This window comes from Corvus cornix, chromosome Z, assembly GCF_000738735.6.
Source record: "Corvus cornix cornix isolate S_Up_H32 chromosome Z, ASM73873v5, whole genome shotgun sequence".
NCBI classification, from domain to species: domain Eukaryota; kingdom Metazoa; phylum Chordata; class Aves; order Passeriformes; family Corvidae; genus Corvus; species Corvus cornix.
Genome location: NC_046357.1, coordinates 51,968,508 through 51,993,286, shown reverse-complemented (window position 1 = coordinate 51,993,286; position 24,779 = coordinate 51,968,508). Strand labels below are relative to the sequence as shown.

General features: G+C 38.0%; 1 long non-coding RNA gene across 1 annotated transcript; it reads left to right on the top strand.

Annotated features, from left to right (window-relative positions):
* Positions 1-4,125: 4,125 nt before the first annotated feature.
* LOC109143663 lies at positions 4,126-22,973 on the top strand. Its single transcript, XR_002043971.3, has 3 exons — positions 4,126-4,169; positions 12,350-12,478; positions 18,300-22,973. It is a non-coding gene; the product is annotated as an uncharacterized LOC109143663 (long non-coding RNA).
* The last annotated feature ends 1,806 nt before the right edge of the window (positions 22,974-24,779 follow it).

Below are 24,779 nucleotides of genomic sequence, written 5' to 3'. Positions count from 1 at the left end.
CTTGGTAAGGGATGCAAAAAATAATGAGAAGGGCTTTTTACAGGTACGTTAATCAGAAAAGGAAGGTAAAAGAAGGTGAACACCCCTGATAAACAGTGCTGGAAAACCAGTAACAATGGACAAAGGGAAGGCTGAGGTTCTCAGCTGCTTTTTTAATCTCTGTCTTCAATGTCACCCTTTCTTCTCATACCTCTGAGCAGATGGACAGCAGGATGTGAGCTTTGGAAGCAAAGTGTTTGCCAACGTAAGTGAAGATCAGGTCCATGACCAACAGATGAACCTGAATGTACAGAAGTCTATGGGACCCAATGAGATGTATCCCAGAATCCTGAGGGCATTGACTGATGTAGTTGTCAAACACTCTTCATGCTTATTAAAAAGTCATAGTGCTCAGGTGAAATCCCAGGTGACTGGAAACATTGTAATAGTCTTCAAATAGGGAAAGGAGCACCCTGGGAACCACCAACCTGTCAGCCTCACCTCTGTGCCTGCGAGATTCATGAAACAAACCCTCCTAGGAACTGTGTTAAGGCACATGGAGAAGAGAGCTGTGATTCAAGACAGCGAGCACAGCCTCACCAAGGGCAAGTCCTGCCCGACCAACCCTGTGGCCTTCTATGATGGGGTGAATACATCAGTGTAGAAGGGAAGGGCTACAGATGTCATTTATCTGTAAAGCCTCTGACAATCCCCCACAACATCCTTCTCTCTAAATTGGAGAGACATAGACTCAATGGGTGGACTGTTAGGTGGATAAGAAATTGGCTGGACAGTTGCATCCAACAGGTCAATGGCTCACTGTCCCTATGGACATCATCCCTCAGGGGTCCATATGGGAACCAGTGTTATTTAATATCTTCATGCAGCATAGATGAAGGGATTGAGTGCACCCTCAGCAAGTTTGCTGATGATACCAAGGTGAGTCATGTGGTTGACACTTCTGAAGAATGGGATGCCATCCAGAGAAACTGGGACAAGATTTGATGGAAATCTCAAGAAGTTTAACAAGACCAAGTGCAAAGTGCTGGTTTGGGGTTGGGGCAATCCCCAGTAAAAAAACAGGGGCTGGGGGATGAATGTGACAAGAGGGAATAGTTTCAAACTGAAAGACAGTAGATCAGTTATTAGGAAGAAATTATTTACAGGGAGGGTGTTGAGACACTGGCTCATGTTGCCCAGAGAAGTCGTGGCTGCCCCATCCCTGGAAGTCTTCAAGGCCAGGCTGAATGGAGCTTTGGGCAGTTTGCTCTAGTAGAAAGTGTCCCTGTCTGTGTTGGGCGATTGGAACTAGATGATTTTTTAAGATCTGTTCCAACCCAAACCATTCTATGATTCTATGATTCTATGGTTCTGTGATTCTATGATTCTGTGATTCTATGAACTTACACTAGTATTGAATTAATGATAATTTATCTCATTCCCCTCAAATCATAGCACTGTAATTAAAAATACTGATCAGCTTGTGTTATCATTGTTGATTAAAAAAACTTACTTGAGGCAGGGATTTCTCAAATAAAACAGACTAATTGTACATCATCAAAAAATAAACAGTGAACAGATTAAAAGACAAAGCATTCAGCTTTCAAAGATATGGTAAAAATTGTTAGTACTAACCAAAGAGCAGATCGTTAAGTGAGATGGATGTTGGTCTCTGATCAGCCAGCAGTCAGCAAGTCTTTGAAATCAATAGATTATCTCTTGAACAATCAGTTTAATAAGAAATATTATTTTAAGTGCTACTAATTTAGAAACATAAAAGGCTGAAAATATTATTTACAATGTGGAGTGCAAGTAGGTCAGATTTTATTGATGAGAACAAAACTTGGTGACACTCTAAACACTTTATTGAGAAAGCAAGAATATTATGGCATCCTATAATTTAAAAATATTGATTTGATTGTAATCAACCTCAAGGAGATATAAAGCACAAATGGAAAAAAGCACATGACTGTAGAGCCCGTGGCTACTCTGTTAGATGGCACAGTAAAACTATGGATAAATTAAGCATCAGTTTGGAAAACATATAAAGTAGGAACCAGAAAAAATAAGGGATACATAAACTAAGTATCTATTACATTTTCACCTAAAATCTGTGTAAAAAAGGTGTTTCAAAATTTGTAGGAGGGAGGTTGAATTGATAATCTAAACTTCAAAAGATGTAACTTCAAAACATTTGAATGTGTGGGAAGCAGAATGTAATTGGGAGAGGAGTCTAAAATTACTGTTTGGAGGTCTATAGGTAGAACATGATCCTTTGGTTCTTCAAGAGCACAAGGTACACAAAACCTAGAAATTTTGCATTTACATCAGATACACCAGGGTGAGCTGCAACAGGAAGCACAACACACATTATGAACCCACAATGAGAGATAAACTTTGTAAGAGCATACTACATATTTATATTAAAATAAATGTATGCATTCTGCGTAAGTGATTTATAAAAGAAGAATAGCTGCACTATCCCTTTATTTTCAGTAGTGCTATATCTGTACCAACCTGCATCTGCAGGCAGATGAACTAAATAAATTAATAGAGCTTTTAAAATACTAATTTCATGGTCATAGTCCTGGTGTGAAGAGTAGGAAGTCGTTCATTTAACATAAAGCAAATGTGATAAACGGTAAGGGAAAAAATAGTCCGTACAAATCTGTATTCTTTTGGCATTTAGTGGATACAACACGCACATCACAAAGTAATGAATCAAGGCAAGGAGATGACCTGGGAGCAAGAAAATCATTAACACAATCAGAAAATAAGCACTCTGCCTCTACAGGTTGAGTTCCCAAATAGTTAATAGATTTTAGGTTGTCTGCCATATTGATAAAACTCTACGGAAATTTGATAGGTGAATGGATGCAAGGCTAAATACGTTTTTTTTTTTCAAAATATGAATTCAAGTCTTATTTTGGTTTTGTATGGCCACTGAGTACAGAGCTGGTGTACTATTGCTAACCTGGGCTCCGTGGCTTCTGTGCCAGAGCGCAAGGTGCTGCAATCTTCCAAAAGCATCTTGTAAGCCACTTGGGAGGACCAGCACACACTCACACACACGTACACGCACAAACGCATGGATAGCTTCAGTAATATGGATCGATGGCAAAGAGGCAGGAAGAGTCTCCATACAGAGTTCCACAGGGGCAGTTTATTGCAGCCACACTGTGAAAGAATCAAGAGGTGAAGACAAGAGACAGTGGAGGGTCCAGGTTTAAGTACGGGAGAGGGGTGAGCACCAGAGACTAATGATCTGAGGGCACGGGGGCGGTACAAAGGCAGGACTAGGGGATGGGAGCCAATGCCGAAGCTCTGGGGGAGAGGCGAAGGGCAAAGGCCAATGGGGGGAACCTGGAGTGGAGAACTTTCTAGGACATGAAACATATAAGGTAGCAAGGGGGAGGGGCAGCCAGCGGCCAACCAGGAACACAGAACTGGGGTACATTAACACAGCAACACAAAGCATTCTGGGAGAGGTTTCTCTTCTCACCCTGACCTGACAGAAGTCTCTGGTACTAGGGACTGTCTTACTGGAGGCTTTTCTTTATTCCTTGTACCTCGGGCTCACTGGCTACTACAGTGTATTATTAGCTGAAGTTGAATGATTATCTCCAAACAAAGAGAAAGGGTAAATTTGGTCAGCTGTATTTTATAATCTTGTTGATTTTCCACTGTCCACTATGACTTTCTATATTCTCAGAATTCCCTCTGCTGTGTCTTGGGGTGACCTTATGATGTGTATCCCATATCACTGCCTATGCCCAGAAATTAATTTTTGTGCCTTTCTATGCCTCTAAACTGAGCCTGAAAGGGGGAAGGAAAAAACTGAGCAAAACTTTCTCAAAGCAGTTTGCAGCTTGTTCAAGGTTACAAAAAGATAGCAGGTTTTTTTTTCCCCAGCTGCGGCAGGGGAGGGAGGAAGCACCCGGCTTGCTGCTTTCCAGTCAGCTTTTGGCCAGTTTTTTTTTCAGTTGCTTGTTCTCCGGAGAGAGACTGAGAGTTGGACTTTGGATTTCCTTCTCTGGAATTCCGGATTTTTTCCCCTTTTCTACTGGACTGCTTGATTGCTGTAACATCAGAGCACGTCGGGAGGACTTTCCACTGGGCACAGAGGGCCTGGCCCCGGCCCAAGCCCCAGCTCCGAGGAGACCAAAGGGAGGACTCGAACACTTTCCCAGGTTTTTTCCTCTACAGGGAAAGATTTTACCATCTAACATTATTTTCCTTCCCATGTGTTTGTTAAATAAATAGTTTTATCTTCTTCACTTTCCTTCGAGGAAAATTTATTTTTTCCTGAACCTGGTGGGGGAGGGGTGGTTGTGCCTTCTCTCAGAGGATATATTTCTAAATTTGCCCAGACTGGAACATGCTGTTTGGCTATTCAAAGGAAATGTAGTCTGGCAGATATCCAGAAAACAGTATCTCTACATATACAGACAGTAGTTATAACTGACAAATTTTTAAACCTTTTAGAGCAAGTTACATTGGTCATACTTTTGCTAGCACATAACGTTTGTAGCCTACAGTGTCCTGTAAATTATCAAATGTATAACAGATAAAATTTAGACCTTACCCTGTGAAAGAAACAGTAAGTGTACTACTGGATGGAAACAGCTAATCTGTTCATATATTTACGTATATAAAGTCTTAATAAGAGTTTCAGTTAACCCACCAGGCAGTGAAAACAGTTTTTTGCACATTGGGAAAAATAAGTGTTCATTCCATAAAATATTTCTTCTAAATTATTATCTCAAATTCTAGGTCATAGCTCTTCCTATTTATGTTTACCCAAACCAGGAAATTTTACCTTCTGGATAGACCAGAATCAATTTTTAAATGAACATGCTGAGTGTTGTATTTCCCTTACAGTTGTTTAGTAGGTTTCTTACTTTATCTTGTGCTGTTATGTTATTGTTTAAGGGTATTTGGTGAAAGTTCTACAGGGTTTTAATCTAGTGGTGACAAAGGACAGCATACAGCTATGAGAAACAGTCAGGAAAAAAAGGGTAAATGAAAAATTAAGGAACCAATGAGTGGTGTGTGGGTTCAAAGAGACCACATGCCAACAGAGGTCCTATGAAACCATTATCAGCAGAGCTATACAGCAATCATAAGCAGAGCTATACAGTGTGCTAAGACAAAACGCCTGGTTACTTTTGTTTTTTACAGAGGACAAACTAATTTTCTTGCATTTAAGCATTATTTGTTTTTGTACTTTGTAAGACTGTTTGCTAAATTACTATATATTTCTATAAAGACAGAAAAATGTTAAGTATAAAAGAAGCTTTAAGGTTTGCAGTGCAATGTTCTTCCAGATACTTAATTCTACAGTATCCAAATTCAGAACTTCAAATCAGAAACCGCTTGGAGGTCTCAAAAGCCTTTTTATATTTTGTAATTTAATAAAAATAAGGCTCAAGGCGGGGGGAATGATTAAAATCAGTATCAAATAAAACAACACAGTGATTAAAATCTCATTTTTGCAGGGTCTTGTCTTTCCTTGTCTTTAGATAACTAGAGTAATAGCTGCCTTCAGCAAAGTCGTAATAACCATTTCAGTACTAGAATTCCCAACAGCCAGAGCTTTGCCTTAGCAAATGAATATGATCAGAGCACAACCTTATTCAGATCTTACAAAGAACTTTGGAGGATAGTGAGAATATGGCTGCCAGGCTTGTTGGGATTTTGGTGGGGGTTTTTTTGTTGGCTTTGGTTTTGGCTTGCTTGCTTGTTTGGTTTTTTTTTTTCTTTGTCTGTTTGTTTGGTTGGTTTGTTTGGGGTTTCTTTCCCTATTTTTTTCCATTTTTTCCCCCATGCTGTTCTCCCCCTTCCCCCCAAAACTGAAGGCAAATAAATGTGGCACTAGAAATGAGGAAATGTTCATTTCTGAGCCAGGACTGCCTCTGGGCTATATCCAGATTTCTGTTTCTCAGACTCCACCATTTCAGTGTGGAAAATAGCAATAGTTCTTGATTTTACCATTCTTTATTTCTTCCTTTGCCAGTTAAAATTGTCATCCTTTAGTTTTTTTATATGTTATCTGTGCCTGGCATTTATAGCCTCAAAGTAATAATTTCTTTCCTACTCATGGATTTTATAGATCAAAAAAATTGTGAGTTTTACCATTAAATGCTAATGAAATGGACACATATATAAAATACTAATCATATGTAATAAGATTTTCATTCCAGATCAACCTGTTTGCAGCCTGAAGAATTTCAAGATATTAACGCACAGTGTGTTAAAGTTTATATTCATAGGTGATCAAGGGATAATGTAGAAATTATTAATTGAGTCACAATCATTGAAAAATACATTTCATATTGAGGTAGAATTGAGAACATGAAAAAATCTACAAGGACTGTACATATGATGGCCTGTAAAGGACTGATACTGTGAAAATCACATGAGTATTCCAGATTGTATGTTATTCCTGATCTCCAGAGAAAACCAAAAAGCATCCCACTTTTCTTTGGTTTTGTGAGCAGATTACCTGAAGACTGAGCTCTCAGACAAATTTAAATTGAAGGGATGTTCAGGCACTTGCCAATTTTTAACCCTGCATTCCTCCCTGCTGCTTTGTGTTGAGATAAAGAAAAAGACCAAGGAAAAATGTGCTGTAGAAGATTAGTTGAAATCATATACTTCTATATTTCACAGGGTGGCAATAGGCTGCCTTCTTTATTCTGTTATTTCATTTCATGTTTGTCCACAAGAGAGGCCAAATTGGGCTACCTTGCAGCCCCGTACATTTATTCTAGTTTAAGTGAAACCACCATTTGACTGAACACCTATCCTGCAACAGGCTAAATGTAAAACAGACATAAAAGGTTAGGTTAAAAAGTCAGTGATATAGAAGCAAACAGCAAAAATAATCAGTCCTCTCTGGCAGGCATACAGTAAACTTACAAGAGAAAGGGGTATATGTAGACATCACTAAAGATCTGGCATTCCCTAAGAGCTACCAGCTAGTGATATTGAAGATGCTGTTCTTTCCCTTCTATTTAGAACAGACTTTATCTTAGAGCCTCATAAATGAGGCAATAACTTCAGGACACTACAAGATTTATTTTAAAAAGAGTCTCATCCTCTCAGGAAAATAAGGCCAAGCTTGACAGTTTGCTGATGGCTTTCTGCTCAGCATACAGCTGGCTGAGTGTACACAGATGGGATCCATCACCACATGCTTTTACTGCTGTAGCTGGGACAGAAAGTTACAGCGCTAACTCTAGCCAGTGAAAAAGAATATTGCGCCTCTCTCTACTCTTCCAAGATGAGGACAAGAGATTTTTTACCCTCTCAAACAGATGTGGCTTTCATTAGCCACTTCAAATTATAAAAACTGTGAAGCAGAGCATCCACTGTATGCTGCTGTTGCTTGGCTTGGAGTGCAAGTGGGAAGTTGTTGCAGCACTAATGTTGAGACTCAAGACTAATCTGTGTGTGCACAGCTTTTGGAAAAAAAAAATCATGGCACATTGTGTCAACAGTAGTATCAAGAAAGAATCAAAAGTGTGGGATCTTCCTTGTGGCAGGACCAAACTGAGGGGCATCAGGTAAAACAGAACTTCAGGAAAGAGAAGAAATACAGGATGGAGTCACAGGCAGGTGACTTCTGGGAGAAAGAGCTCCTCAAGCAGACTTCCTTTCCTATTACTTGTACTCTAGTTTACACAGGAGGAAAGGGTCACAGAGACATGTTGGATTTGTTTAATTTTTTTTCAAAGATAACCCCCAGCTTATACATCTGAGAATGTAGTGCTGTAGGGAAAAAAACTTTAAATGGTTTATATTTAATTCTGCTGTGTGCAATGCCTACAATCAAGTCAGACTTCAAACAATAGATCCACTCACCAATCCTCTTTCAGCAGAAACTCAAACATGGTATTTCAGTTTTGGGAATACCTGCTATTCAGGAACAAGTAAACTAGGGCTCTGATTAGTTGCACCTCCTCTATGATTATTCTCAAGAAGTGTAGTGCTGCTCCTTGTTTAAAAATATGCGGCACATTTTTAAAATCTATACTGACATGCACAGATTAGAATTCATCATCAGAATATTTTAGATCTCTGAACTGATTTCTGATGAAAATGAATTATTATTAAAATACATGAAGATCATAATGCTTGCTCCATGGAGGGACCCTGCAGCTCCAATGGACCCTGCAGCCCTAATGGCAGTTTCAGCATAGACAGGCAGCCCCAGACTAGGATGCAGCCCCAGGGCCATTGAGCAGGGTGAGTCAGAACACCCCAAAGGTGCCTAGTCAGGTGTATTGTTTGTGCCATCAGGGCTCTGGCACTTCATGTCTTAGGCCTCCTCACTTCTCTTTCCATCAGTGTCTTTCTCCCAACATTTGCTGTTTCTTCCGGAACCAAGGTGTCATCAGCAACAACAGAGATCATCAGCCCAATCCTTAGCAAGATGGCTTTTACTCAGGTGGGATGAGTAAAGTAAAGTGAGATGTGAAGTTTTATATCTACAGTAGAGTTGATCCACTGGCGGATTGAACAACTGGTGGGCTGCACATTTGAGTGCTAATATGTACAATTTTAAAACATTACTAAGATAAACTTTGAACCTAGTGCAGGTTTCTCCTAACAGACTAACTAGGCATGAGAAGCATGCTTGTATCCTGGAGTCAACCTGGAGTGGGCTGATGCACTGTCCCCACTTAGACAATTTTACCTCCAATTTGGGTAACAACAACGAAGGTGTGGATGGAAGCTGGGTATCACACACCTCACTGCAGTCCTTTTCATATCTTACAGCTCAAATTAGCACTCAGTTAGTGTGGCAGGGCATATCACCCCTCTGCCCACCACAGGTGGCTGGTGCAGATAGAAGAGATAACCCAGGTGGGCAAGGCCCAGTGGGTTCATCTCCTGGCACCAAAAGTCTGCCAGCTTAACAGATGTGGGAAGAGATAAAAAAACATAGGTGACCAAAAGGCCTGTTTTTACACTATAAAAGTACTACAGTTTATCACAGAGGCAGAAGTCTCTTACACACTCCTTGGGAACATGCGAAATTATTTCTTCTCAGAGCTTGGACACAACTTCACTGTTACTTTTCCATAAATTGAGGGAAAGGATTTCGATGTGTGCCCCTTCAATAATTTGGTGGTGAGAAACATTGGATCCTAAGTTATACTATTTCTTAGCTAGCTGTAAATTCATTGGTACCTTTAACCCCGCGTGTATAATACTAGTATTACCTTTTGTCTTATTCCTGTGTAGTAATAGTCTGGTTTAAGTCTTACATCTGTTAGTTTTGTGTCTATTAAATAAATAATTCATTCTACAAAAGACTGAATCAGCCATTTTTAAAGAACTTACAAATGAGAGTGGGTCTTGGGGTGCTGGCAACCTCCATAACATGACTGCCTGCTGCCAGAGGCCTGGGCAAAAGGCAGGGACTTACTTAAACCTACATCATCCATTCATAACACTTAGCATCCCCTGACCATTTCAGTCTCCTTTCTTTCTTTCTTTCATATCCTTTTAGTCCCATCTTTCCCATCCCTGTCACAGTCATGGTAAGATAAAATATTTTTTGTACAGGAATGAACAAAGCAGGTATTTAATAAGACATCAAATCACAGTTAACATTTCTAGTGACATCATTGTGAAAGTCTCATTTTTGGTCACTATTTTATTTCAGCTCTTTAAGCCAGCTCTGTCAATGTGTTGATGCTTATAAAATGCTTTTTGTGAGATACCAGACAGTAATGCAAATACACTCTTGATCTGGCATTCAAGAAGCTGTTTGATCATGAGACTCGTCACTCTCCTTTGTCAGTAATAGTTATTGCTTTCAGCTTTTATTAATAAATTTGATTTCTAGGAATTTTGGTGCTGAAATAGAGCCATATTTCATATTAAAAAAACTATGATTGCACTAGAAGAAAGGCATGAGTTCTTGGGATAGAATTATTCTATTCTGAATGAAAGAATATCACAATGAATGCATCAAAAACATGAGTCATATGAGGAACCAAAGATGTCTGAAATGCCACTTTTAGCATCAGTTCAACAAGAAACTTACTCCACAGGACAAGGTATTAGTCAATACTTGGTTACTGAGTACTGATCTACTAGTGCTTCAGCCCTCCATGGCAAGTAATTGCAGTCCTTAGTGTAATAAACAGGCTGTAAGATTAAGAAGCTGAATTCTGAAGGCAGTTCATGAAAAATTAATTTCCTTCATCTTTAATTTCATGTTCTAGGAAATCTGCTGACATGAGACCTATTTCTGTTTCTCCTTTTGCTCTCCCTTTTCTCCCTTTTCCTTCTGTCCCGGTTTGAAACAAATTTGGAGGAATGTTGGAAATTAACGTCCTCTGATAGAAGGCAGGGTTCAGCCATCCCTCCCCCACCAGGTTTGGAAAGAATTTTCCTCAGAGGAAAGTGAAAGGGAAAAAAAATCTATTTCTTTAACAAACATCATGTATGCAGGCACGGGAAAAGACTAATGCTAAATAATAAAGTCTCTTGCTGTGGAGAAGACCTGAGAAGATTCAAAGTCCTTTGTTGGTGCGGCCCTCTCCTCTCCAGAGCCGGGGTTTGGCGTGGGCCCCTCTGGGCCAAGGTGTAAGGTCTCCCAGCCAATGTTCTGGTGTTGTTGAACAGTCCACAGGACAAGAAGAAGAAACCAAAGTTCCAGGGAAAAGAAAGTTTGCCTCAGCTAGCAGGCTGTCTCTCTCCTGAGAAAAGGAGCTGAGAGCAGGCAGGCTAAAAGCAGGAAAGGTGGTTTCTCCCTCTTGCCGCCACAGGAGAATGCAGGGGAATGTGTATTTGTGTCTTTGAACAAAAAACTGCTTTGAAAAGTTAGCCTGTTTTTTTTTTTTTTTTCCTTTTTCTTGGACCCAGTTTTAAAGGTCCAGAAACGCATAGGATTCATGTCTAGGCATAGAGCAGGTGATAGGGGATACATATCTAAAATCACCCCAAGACACCTCCCCATCTCACCCTTTATTTTTTGGTTTTTGTTTGTTTTTTTGTTGGGTTTTTTTGTTGTTTTTAGGAATTTAGTCAGCATTGCCAGGTCCCAGGGAAAAAATCCCCCAAAAACCAGAGAACTAACCTTTTCCTGTCTTATCTCATACCTATGGTCATAATGTAAGAACTGACTGATAGGGGAGCAACCATGCTTTGTCAGTGACTTCAGGCATGAGAATAGATATCATTGAGGAATTCTTTGCTGCCAGTTGTGCTGCCAGACAGGATTATTAAATCCTAAAACAAAGGCATAAAATACAATTAGATACTCAATCCATTTGAAGGGAGTGAAAGTTGGTTGCCTATCTGAATACTGCTCCTTTGAAAATTGCCCTCAAGCTCTCCAAGAGAGGGATATTGTCTTTGATTTGTGTTTGTAAAATAAGTCACAATACAGCAGAACATTAAGTGGACAAGCAGACTGAGCAGATGTGGAAGCCATAAATACCTGCTGTTTACTAGAAAATAAATGCATACTGTTTCTATCAAAATTACACAAGTTTTCAAAAATAGTGATATGTAAGTTATTTCAAAGGAATGCAAAAACCCAACCAAAAAAAATCAGCTGCTGCATTTCTGTTGGAGGGCACCAATAATGGAGGGTTGAGGCAGTTGTTGTGCTGAGCCCTGGGTACACTCAAGAGTGTAAGCACACTTAAAACTTGGAAGGTCTGTTGGGTTGACCTTGACAGATAACCAAGTACCCACTAAGATGATTTATCATTTCCCTTCTTAGCAGGATGAGGGCTAGGGAAGACAATAAGATGGAAAAAAACCTTCATGGGACAAGATAAAAGCAATTTAAAACAGCAAGGTCAAAGATCATGTGTGGAAGCAGAGGAAAACAGTTCCCATCTGTAGGTGTTGTCTAACCACTTCCCAGGAAGCAGGGATTCAGTGCATAGCATTGAAAGCAAACATTGTAATAATGAAAGCCTCTTCATCCTCTTTTCTCTTAGCTGTTATTGCTGAGCAGACATGGTATGATTTGGTCAGTTTAGGCCAGCAGTCCTGGCTATGTCCTTTCTCCAGAGGAACTGCCTATCCCCATTCTACTTGTGAGGGGAAAATGCTGGAGAGACAGCCCTGCTGAGGTACCAGCACTGCACAGCAGTAGCCAGAGTACTGGTATGTTATCAAAACCTTCATGTCTACCTAAGGACAGCACTATGGGGGCTGCTACAGGGAAAATTAACTCCATCTCAGCCAGACCAATAAAGCACAAGAGAAGGGCGTGGGGACAACAGCTCATGAGTACTTCCACATACCCTCTGGGATTGAACTGATAGCACCCGCTAAAGCACACACCCCAAACCAAACCCCTTTGGAGTTACTGACATTGGTCCTTCTTTCTCAGTACAGAATAAGCAACTGAGTAAGCAAGAAGTAACTTGAAAGGAAGAGAAGAACAAACAGTCATGTTTTATCTGCCACAATGTCATCAGGAGAAATATCTGGCTTGAGCTGGTGGCACCCAGAAGGAATGGTAAGGAGCCACTGTAACAGGGCAGCTTAAGCATGTTTCCATCTGTTTCTGGAATGTAATGTTTAGCCTTAAATAATCAATATTATTTATACTGAGTATCATAACACTAAAACATTGTTCTTTTTTGTGATACACAACACACAGCTGCAACTGCACTTGTGAAGGCTGACATAATATAGACCAGATTCTGTCTGTGTTGCCTCTGTAAGGGTGAGGAAATACTTGAGCCACCTGTTTTGCGAACATTTAAATACAGCTAAAAATTTTAAGGTGGGTGGGAAAGGGGGAGAAAGGAGAGCAGGGAAAGGGGAAAAAGAAGGTAGCATATAATTAAGAATTAAGTATTACAATGGGATGCTTATTTTTGCAGAAATTATTGTTGCTTACTAGCCACAGAAAGAAATATATATGTGAAATAGAACCTGACAGACTAAAACACTACTTATGTCCTTTACTGCAAAGTGGCCACTGAAATAATTCTCTGACTCCCAGGAGGATGATTGTGATGGAAATGAGCCAAGCAAGGAAAGCCTATTTGAATGACACAAGAGAAATTAGTTCTAATTTTTGTGTTCCACAAAAAAGAGGGGTGTTTTATGTTGATTTTCACACTTGCCAAAAACTACTCTTTTGGTGGTACAACCTCAATAAACTGCATGTTCCCCATCAATTTTCCATATACTTACTCAAGAGGTTTGCATTTAGTATTTAGGTCTGAAATCTGTTCTAGAAAGTGCAGACCACAGACTAAGATTTTTTTTTCATTCTTGTATAAGGTTTGCAGGAATAAATTCTCTAGGAATATGAGATGGAACTGCCTACAACACTAAGGTCCAGTTTTGCTATACTTACACACCCAGGTAGCAGTCAGACGCTTAAAATCCTATCACAGCAGAGTGGAGATGTCTTCATCAATGGAAAATTTCAACTGTACTATTTCAATTGAAAATTTCAGCACTGCACCTTTCCTGCAGAGATAGCAGAAAACTGGGAAAAGAGATGAATTCCAGAATCCTTAATGAAGCATTCTGTAGTTTCACATAAACTGAAAATTGCTCAACTTTGCCTTAAGACAGTTAATTCTCTCAGTCCTAAGAAGACATGTTTTTTAGTATTCTAGGAGAGATTCTAGTAGCTGTTGCATGGAAATATAAGATTTTGTTCAATTTAAACTCCTTTATGAAAACAAAATTATTTTCTTTTCACATTCCTCCATTTTCTCGAAAACAAACAAGCAAAAAGCAACAGCAACATCATCATCAACAACAAAGTAATTATCCCCAAAGGTGCATAATTTCGCTTTATTTTCATTTCTTTTACTGACTCTTCAAGCATTTTTTGTCTTGCCTTCACAATAAATCCATTGATGTCTTAGATATAATGATTGAGACAAATGGAGGCTAAAATTATAAAGGAGTGTCATATATTACTGCCAAGATGCAGTAAAAGAAAATACAGTAAGCATGACCAAAAGTAGGACCTCAAGCCTCACAATGAAAAGTTCAAGGCATTTATGGAGTAGTGTCCATGAGGTATAAACTGCTTTTGTGTAAAAGGGCAGTTTCCTGGACAATCCTGAACATCTGTCTGTTTTAATTATGTTCACTTCTGAAGAGTGTTTTATAATATGGACTTACTTCTATGTTTATTTTCTCAATTCTTTCTCAATGAAGAACATTGTGCAGCTGTATTTTTATGATTTTTTAAAAGTGGACTGTTGTTAAATACAAATTGAGGAAAAAAAGAGAGCAAATGGAAAATCTTTGGATAAGATTGCTGTCAAACCTTCGTAAATGACTCTAAAAAAACTTCAATCACATCACTGCAGTTAAGAGATAAATGGAAATACGTTCCTTTTAACTAGTTGCACAGGCAGTCAAAAGTGGGAAAAAAGTCAGAAAATCTGTCTCATGAAAGTAGAAACAGTAGAAACTAAGTAGAAATAAATGCAACCATAAATACAGCATACACATTCTATTGGTCTATGTCTTTCTTGAAAATCAGGTAGGTCTCAAGTCAGTCATGGTTAACCATTCCCTGTTTTCACTGTGCTTGCAATAAGGAATAGCTTGTTCATATGGCATTAAAAAAAGGTTAGAAACATTGTATTCTGACACTTTAACTTTTAAAATATTTTCCTATTCTGTTTATTTTCACATATTTGCAAATGTCCACATATTTTTTCTTTCGTATTTTTTTGTTCTTGCTTCTTCCCTGGTAGGAACATGTGACATTTATCTGTTCTTGAGCTAAAAGAGAATAACAAGTATATATTCTATCTAAAGAAGTGGTTCACCCACATTTTCATTGTGGCTTTACAAATGCTCATGGAGACAATTGTGGATCAGACACACAGATAAGCTTTGGTTTGTACACATGCAACTGGCCTTCACTCATCATATACAAATCCTTTTGTCAGACAAATGATATCTTCTTGGAAATTGCCTGTTTCTTATCGTCCTCTGACTGTTCTCACATTTTGAAATGGGGCTTTTTCATTGTCGCCACCAAGCCTATCCTACTCAGAAATCCCAGTATTTAAGCCCACCTGCAGTTCCAGTAACTATTCTGTTGTCCTAAATGACCATATCTCATGGCTGTCATGGACTAAAAGGGAGTGGTTTTGATACAATTGTAGTTTAATCAGCAGCCAGTCAAGGTTCATGCCAATACATCTGGAATAGTGTTAGATGGAGCATCATTTAGGGCCACATCCTAACAATTACTGCAGAAGTGACTATGATGAATTCAGGTATTAACCCAGTTCAGTTGTTAATATTAGTTATGTCCCTCCTGTAGTTTCTACCTCTTTCTTCAAAATAAGTCTGAATGATCAGGTATTTAATTTTCAATGGTGTTCAGTAGCTTAGGCTACACAGCCAGTTTTTGCTGTTATGTAAATGACATGTAAATTACATGTAAATGAAGAGTTCTCATCAGTTTGACCTCCAGAAGCAAGAGCACTGGAGACAATATCTTATGCTGTAGGCAGAAGCGGTGGGACCTCAATTCATTTTTTCTGTAACAATTGTATGTACCTTACTCACGAGAGCTCATGTTTCTTTCATCCACACTTCAGCCCACATATAATAAAGTGATGGATTTCCACCTGTCTGGAACCATGTCACTGCTGTTGTTTCCAGCATATTTCTTCAACTTTCATTAAAGTTTGCTGTCCATGTGGTAATGCAATAGCAAGCATATATTCATGTAGTGTTTATATACTTGAAGATCTGTAGATTCTTCTGCACATACAAACTGATGAAGAGTATATTTATGTCTCTTCAAATTTATCCAGATGTCTTGTTTGCATCTGGATTAACAAGACATTAAAACCTTTCTGATAATAACATTATTACTCAGTGTATGCTTGAACCTGGCAATGTTGTCGGTAGTGAATAACATACATTTACTGATAAATCACCAGAGTAATGGAGTCTATAGTGTAGCTGGGGTTATATGTTATACTGTTTTATTATACATTTACAATGGGACCTTATGCCTCTGCTTATATGGTAGAAAATCATATTTACTGTTTGTGGTTTTTGTTGAAGCACTCAGCTTCTCTGCTTATTGATCTACTGAACTGCAAACCTGAATTATTCTCAAGGCACTCCATAAAACAGAAATAGCCCTCAGGCGCCATTGCAATTATAAGGAAATTTTTTACTTTGTTGTTGGCAGTGAATTGTGTAACTCCTGAATTAAGTATGATGACAAGTGTGTCTATTTATTTATTTATTTATTTATTCCTAGGTGTTTTGTTATTGACATAAGAATACAATGAGACCTTTCTAACTTCACTTTTGGATAGAAACATTTACCAAGATTTTGTCCGTCTACTGTGCTTATACAGACTCATGTCTATTACACAAGCTCACTTAGACTTTTGATTGGAAGTAGTGACACAAAACTTCTGTTCTCAGTCCACACCTTTGTAGAGTTATCTAAAAGTATTTAGCATTTGATTTTAGGAGCAGATAATTCCCAGATATATCACTGGTGCTGGGAGAGCACACTGAAGTTAATTTAGTTTTTTGCACTTGAAAGATGAATCTTTGATGAAGCGAAAAGAGGAAAGACTTAGTTGAAGTTGTTTGTCAAGTCTCCAATTAGACGCTGTTGGAGATTGTCATCTGTGGGTGTACACATGTGAGACATAAAAAACTTGACATCATTCTTCCATGCAACTTCACCATTATGAATCCAAAGAGCAGCCTTGCAACCTTCTCTTGACACAGCAATGTAAATGACATTTATTAGACTAGCAAAAATCACATATTTAAGTCCAAAAGTGTTTGGCTGTATTTATTTAGTCTTGACTCCTAAGAACAACATATCTCTCCTGTTACAGTGTACTATAAGAATTGCATAGGAGGAGGTCTGGAAGTAGAGGAGGTGTTTCCTGCTGTGGAGAAGCACCATGCAGTACAGCCCTCTGTTGTTCATCTGTTTAGCCATGGTGGTGGCTCTCCAAAGACAAACTCTGAGAGATGGGTTTTGGTGTCTCAAGAGATGTTGCATGTTGCATGACACAAAGAAGGGAAGACATTGTGGGATGCTCTAACAGGCACACTGTGAGACTAATGAAGCTAAATGAATTAATCCTTCAATATCTTAGGAAAAACAAGGGACTATAGGAAAAATGAAAAAGGCATGCAAAAAGCCCATTTTATTCTTTAGTTTGTATTAACACATAAAAGACACAGTTAACATTACTACAAGAGCTTGTAAATGGAAAAGTCAAATATGGCACAATGTTTTACCCTTATCCCCCAACCTCTATATTTTATGGAGTAGAAAAATTTATATGGAAAACCATCTCAGCTAACCATTATTTCAGGAAAAGTGCAAATAGATTTGTGCATTTTTATGCATATTTATAAAAATACTTACTCTGAAAAATAATCCTATATTAAAGTGTTTTGAACAGAAAAAAATCAGTCTCCAAATAACATTGCATGTTATCTTAGAATCAGAGAATCATGGAATATTCTGAGTTTGCAAGAATCGAGTCCACCTTTTTTAGTGAATGGCCCATACAATAATGTCACATCATTTTAGCTTGTGGCTTAAAAGAAATTTAGTATTTTAAAACAAATTATTGATTTGAAAAGAAAAATAAAACTTACAAACATTATTTTAGAATTTTTTCACTTTAACTCTGACTGAGCCTATCTCACTGAAAATCCCCATAATTAAATAAAAATTTAAACAAAGAATAAAAGCTACTTTATTCATAGTACACTTGCAGAGCACTCACAGGGGCAGGGGCCATTTGTGTAAACAATATCATAGTACAATGTAAACCAAAAATAAATACAAAGGAGTCCATTTCAGGCTCTATTTAACACTACACTTCATACTTATTGGAGATCATCAATACTGAAAAGAATAGTAAAATAAATCCTGATTTTGCAAATTCATGTTTCTACCCTTGCATATGGGAGAGATTGCAGTGAACAGATGTACGTGTAGGGGAAAAACCAGGTAACTTGGCCTAAGTAAAATGTACATTTTCACTGAAGTTTTGCAAATGTAGTTTTAATGTAAACATTGTCCTGCTTAATATTCCTTTGCAGTTTTCATAATTAGTCTTTAAAACACAATATGCTTATTTGGAAGCAGTTGCCAGAATTTCTACTCTTGCTTCATGTTTCTTGTAGTTAGCTTGCAATATCATTTTATATGAAGGATGTTTCATCTCTGCCTCATATAACTGTGTAATAAAACCTGTCATTTTTTATTTATAAAGACAGAGAATTGTGTTCTCTTAGGTTTCAGCCACCTAACACAGTTTTCTATTGTGTCTCGTTTGCAGAACCTTCAAAATCTAACAACACAAACCTTCAGACCTTTCAAAGTGTATTCATTTTCCCAAAAAAGATATTTTCCCACAGTGTCTTAAATGATTTCATCAAAGTGTCTCTGATGAGTTACTTCTCCTGAATCAATGTCATGGTGGAGAGGACCTCAATGGACAGCTCAGTCGCTTCATTGAATCTATTTTGATTACCATATGAAATGTCAACTAATTTCAAGACTTTGGTTTGCAATCACTGATCATCCATGTCAGAAAGCCTTAATTTAGCTTTTATTTCAGCTATTTTACTTAAAACTAGACCAGCCAGATTCCTCTCATTACCAGGATGAGACGTCTGCACAAGTCTTCAACTTCAGTTGTTTTCCTTCAAGAGTTCCAGAACTGAGGCACAGAGATCCAATTAAACCCTGTCACCACTGTAGCACAAGAGTAACCAAAGTTTGCAGTTCAGGCTACGTGTTTCTGAATTCACTGAACTTTGTTCATGTATCTGCTAAACACTACACCTCTTCAAAAACAATCTACATAGTACTGAAGTCTTCAGGAAATATTGCACTTAAAAGGTCCAGCTCTTTGATCCACCTATGAAAGGTGGAGAAAAGTGTCCTCTCCACTTTGAGGAGAATACTGCTTGATCTTTACAACAACATTACCACTTGAATGGTGGGAGTCCTGTAAATGAGGCACTAAATATGCTTTATTTCTTTGAGTCAGTATGTTCCCGTTGTACATGAGAACCACCATGGTATATTGAGGATCAAGTCCACTCTAAGTGCCATTAATGCCTTACCTTCCAATAAATAAATAAATAAATAAAACCTCTTTTCACAAATGCTCTGTAGTTTCATATGACTGAGAGGCACCTAGTTCATTTACTCATTCCTGTTCTTTATTCTGATATAATCCATATTTGCTAGAACACAGTTTAAAACCCTTTTGACCAGTTGTATTTTAAAATTAAACAAGTGAGGGAGCAACACATTATTCTATACATTATGTGAGAAAGCATGTGCTGCAGATTCATAGAATCATAGAATCATAGAATGGTTTTTGCTGGAAGGGATCTTGAAGATCATCTAGTTCTAACACCTCTGCTATGGGCCCTTGACCAGGTTGCTCAAAGCCCCATCCAGGCTGGCCTTGAGCTCTTTCAGGCATGAGGCATCCACAGCTTCTCTGTTCCAGTGCCTCACCACCCTCACAGGAAAGAACTTCCTGCCAATATCTAATCTAAGACTACTGTCTTTCAGTTTGAATCAATTCTCTGTTTTCCTGTCACTACATCCTCTTGCAGTATTTCACTCCCTTATAAGTATTTTGAATGATAAAAGCAGTTTTAAACCTGAAAGTTAGCTGAATATTATAGATATTTCCTCTTAATTCATCTTCCAGTCTTTTATTCACAGAAAGAGAAAAGATTGACTGCATTTCTGAGAATCATATTCTTACCTAGAATAAATCATAACAGTTCTATTTCTTTAAATTTAGCTATACAGTTTACACTACATGAAGAACTGTGTACACATTAAAAAGCCCCAAACAAAACAGCTCCAGAGCCATGCTGAAAACACTCAAGAAAATCAACAAGAAAAAGAAAACACTAAACAGTAATATTTTATGAGAAAAGCTATTGTGTTTTCCATTTCATTGAAAATATTACTGTTCCAAATTTGTCTTATATTTCACATCACAGCAAACATAAAGTATTTCTGTTTTTTAATGTACAGATTCTACCTTTCTAAATAAATAAATGGATTTGAGAAAGGCTCGTGAGCATCATTCTATTAAAAGAAAGGGTGGATGAGAAAAGAGTAAAAAGAAAAAAATCCCTTCCTTTTACCAGAACTGATTTAATTTGCAACAAATCAAATTCAGATCCAGTTAATTGTGTCGATAACAACCCTCAACCCTTTCATTTCAGACTCATATTAGGACCTCAGCTATGATGAAATATGCTGTTGGGTCACCTGCCTAATATTCCTTATGAAAAACTGGACCAAGGACTCTAATCTCTGTCTCCAGCCTCAGAAGTAAGACCTAAATAATGAAAACTCCAAGGGCCAAACAAGTTCTATTTTGAGGGTCAACAGATTTTCTTCTTGCATGTGGTGCCAAATACTATAAGTCACCTAAGAGGTGGAAAGTTGATCCTACAAATAAGAATTTCCTGCTGTGAGGGTATACACTATGCTGCTGTTCTTTGCTAAAGTGAGAGTAACCCATGACCACAAAATACATTTGATGCCAGTTGGTACATTTAATAATCAAACAAGCCTTAATAATAGCAGCTAAAAAGCCAAGGAGACCACAATACCTGACTGCTTCTGTGGTTGTGACATGAGAAAATCAAATATATATTAAAAGAAACTGGGCCCAATTGACTAACTGTTGTCTTGAGACTGCCAGCTGTGATGACCAAATCAAAAAGTGGCTTTTTTACTTTGTTGTTATGAAATTCTGTATTCATTGTTTCATTCTGATTTCCATATGAAATACAATTAATCTAACTAAAAGTAATAACCTTCTTCCTTATCACTGGTTTATCAAATTTTCTAGCTTCTAACAATTAGTATCTTGCGTGCCACTGGTAATAGTAGAGATTTTGCAGGACAATTTTGAAATGTAGCTATACCTTTAAAGCCAAATGTCTTTAATTATGATTAGTCTGGGCTTAAGCAACTTCGCTGAGAATTTCTGAAGGTCCACTTTGGCCACCAAATTCTTTCCAGCTTACAATAATACAGACTTTGGGGTCTACAGTGGCTACAGTGACTGGCATTGAGAACAAAATTAAAAGTGCATTTAGATTTACAAATTGTTAAAGTGATGTGAAAATCAACAAGTGATAGGTACCTCAAATTTAAACTGTCCTTTCTCTCAATAAATAAATAGTCTTTCCTCATTTGATAGGAAATAGCAAATAAACTATTCAGCTCTAAAACTGTTTGTGTTTGCAGTTGTGAATTATTGCATTCTCAAAAGGCATCCTGAAAATAAGCTCATGGCTGTTTAGTTTGCTGTTCCATCTTTACTTCTTTTCCCACCATTCTATCAATTTTTGTCTATATAGTGTTTTAGAATTAAAGTGTTGTGCAACTTAGTTCTTTGAAGGCACCTATTCTACTACATATAGAAATGGATTTAAGGAAAAAGTTTCATGAGATCTCTGGGAAATTTTTATTATTTTCCTTTAATAGTGCACATTTTCCATTCCATTAAATCATATGTGTAAGCTTAATAGGTATTCCATACTGAATTTTAGCAGTCAGTTCTTATCTTCCTGAAAACATGATGCAAATATATAATGAGAAATCATACAAACAGATACATTTTTTAATGTCAAGATCAGTAAAGACTGTATATTGACTATGACTCCAAATACATAAGTGTTATTGAAAGGACGTTTTGTCTGTGAAACCAGAGGTGTGGGGGAAACATAGCTCTCATTTACTAGATAGTTGTCTTGTTGTCTTTGGAGTTTGGACTAGATGATCTCCAGAGGAACCTTGCAACCCTAACTGTTCTGTGATTCTGTGATTCTGTTACTTGTGTTGGTTAGTACATTGTTAAGAAAGATGAAAGGAAAACATTTAAACACGTATGAAGGCACATACCTTCTAAGAACATAACATCATCATGGGCCCACCGCTGTGTAATCGTTCCATAAGTGACTCAGTGAGGGAAGATTCTAGGAATCACTCTCTGAAGCTGGCATTTTTTCATTCCATATGGATATGGGTACACATAGACAAAGTGTCCAATTATTTAGTTCTGTTTAAGTTAGACTTGTTTTACAAAATTAACTGAAAAGTTTTAAATAATTCAGTAACTTACCAACTCAATGGTCTCTATGTAAGTAGTAGTAGTAGTAGTAGTAGTAGTAGTAGTATCTAAATACTTTGAGAATGAGAAAATGGCAAGTGATTTTACTTAATTGTTCTTTACTATAACTTTCACCCTATGACATTAAACATAAGCTCTTCTTGAAAATAGTCATTAACCTTTCGCATGATGTATAACTAGCTTTATCAGTCCGGAAAAAAATTCCACTTTGAGTTCTGAAAAGAAGATCCACTGGGAGACACACAAATGGTAAACCATACCGAAGGACACAAAAAGGCCCATAAAACATCAGTAGGGTTATAAAGGTCTATGGATTTTAATTGCTGTGTGCCATTGGGCCTTTACAAAGCAATCAAGCAGGCAATCTCCAAAGACAGCCCTGCCATAATACATTTAACAATAGAGTTCTCGCCCCATCAGCAGACTAGGGTTTATGAAGGTCCCAATTGCAATTAATGACCTTGTACATTGAGAGAAAAAGACAAAATTACTTAATTTAACTACCCTTGTTGGATACATATCTGAAGTATCAGAAAGTATAATTTCAAGAGATGGAGTGCAAAAGTTTTGATTGAAGATAGACAAAAAATTCTTATGAAGCTGATATTCTTGTCTATTTAGATTTTTAAAGGTCCAGAAATCTGGCTTTCTCCTGCTATATAAGAATGTTCTGAAAATCACAGTGTAATGCTAGTACACGGAGGATTTTGCTTTGGGTGGCACATTACAGTATTCTAACTATTCTAACAACATTCTTCTCAAGAAGCTCAAAAATTCTGTATTGCTCATATTGAGATTGAATTCAAATTGTAAGTGTACAACAGTATAAATAAACAGGATGGATTTTCCATAGCTTCTAATAAAGTGGCTAGCTGCCTGTCATGATGACTATAATTTGGTTTTTTTTCTAGGACATCCAACTTTTCCCCTGGTATTAGTACAAAGATACCTTTTCCAGCAACTTCTTTAGCTATTTTGTCAGCTAATTGACTCCCCGTATTAACTGAGGAGCTTCCAAACTGATGGGTTTTACAGTGCATCACAGTCACTTCTTTTGGCTTTTGCACACTCTGTAGTAGGTGACTAATTTCTTCTTTGTACTTAATAGGAGACACCTATGCTTGTAAAAATCCCCTTTCCTTCCATATGGCTCCATGGACATGTAATATTCCAAAAGCATATTTTGAATCAGTCCATATATTTATTCCTTCTCCTTCAGCAATTTCTATCAGTCAGTGTAAAGTCAGTAATTCTGCTTTTTGTGCTGATGTGTTAAAAAGGTAAAGCCTGGGCCTGAGATTCCCACTGCATACCCAGTTGTCCATCTTCCGTTTGGTACCTGCTTCTCTCACCAGTGTGTAGTGGCAGTTTAGGGTCCTGGATGGGATTGCTTTTGAGATCTGGTCTGCCAGAACACACTTGTACCAGGCAGTCCTGGTCTCTGGGCTTCTTCTGAAGCCTGGAGAAACATGGCGGGGTTCAAAGAAGTAGTTACCTTAAATTCAACATTGTCTTGCTCCAATAGGGCAACTTGGTATTCCAGCATTCTCCTCCTTGATTCCAAAACAGCTATTACCTTGTGGGGTATATATACTGTAATCTTATGTGAGCTTTCATGTTTCCTGGATTAAAACACTGCAGCTGCCACTGCTCTCAAGCATCAGAGCCATGCTTTGCTTGCATTGTCCAGTTGTCTGGAAAAGTACCCCACAGGCTGCTTCCATGACCCCAAATGCTGCGCCAATACCCCTAGTGCCAGGTGCAACCTTTCATGCAAAATAGCTCAAAAGGTTTGCTTAAGTCTGGGAGTCTCAAAGCAGAGGCTGTCATTAAGGCTTTTTAGGGCTCTAAAGGCCCTCTGACTCTCAGGAGTCCATACTAAGTATTTTTTGGTGGAGGATCATACAAGGGTTTTGCCAGTACCAGTTTAGAGTGAGCATCACCACTTTAGATTTTCTGGGTATATCTATTGGCCACACCAAAGGAGTTACTGCATTCTCCACCTCCTCAGGTATCTCTTCTTGTCCTACCTGATTTTTAGATTCAGGAATTTTTAATTTTATTTCTCCATTTTCAAAGGTAGTTTTTGCCATCCAAGTTACTCAACAAATCTCTTCCCGTAAGGGACCCTGGACATTCCAGACATACAAAGATTGGTGTGTCCCCCACTGTTTTCCTAATTTAAATGGCAGTGGTGTAAAAAGCCAATTATTTTACCTCCTTTTCACACCCATAGCGCTTACAGATTCTGATAATACCGAGTATGTTGCTCCTGGATCAATTTTAAAAAAATCTATCTTTTCATTCCCCAGCAATAACATAACCAGGGACTCAGATGAGGATGATACCCCTGGTCTCCTTCGGGGGGATGCTTCATCTTCACTTAAGATCATGAGCTAGATGGTTTGAAGAGCTGGATTTAGGTTTCCTGTCTGATTTCAAGCAGCCTGGGGACATTCCTTTTACCAATGCCCCCTTTCTTTAGAAATTGCATACTGATCTTATCATTTAAGGTGCCACACTTGGGCCAGTTTTTGTGCTTGTCCAAAGTATGCTTCAGCCACCAATTACTACAGTACTTGACCCAGTGTTTCCAAGTGATTCCTCAGATCCATTGGAATTCTGGAGTAGTGT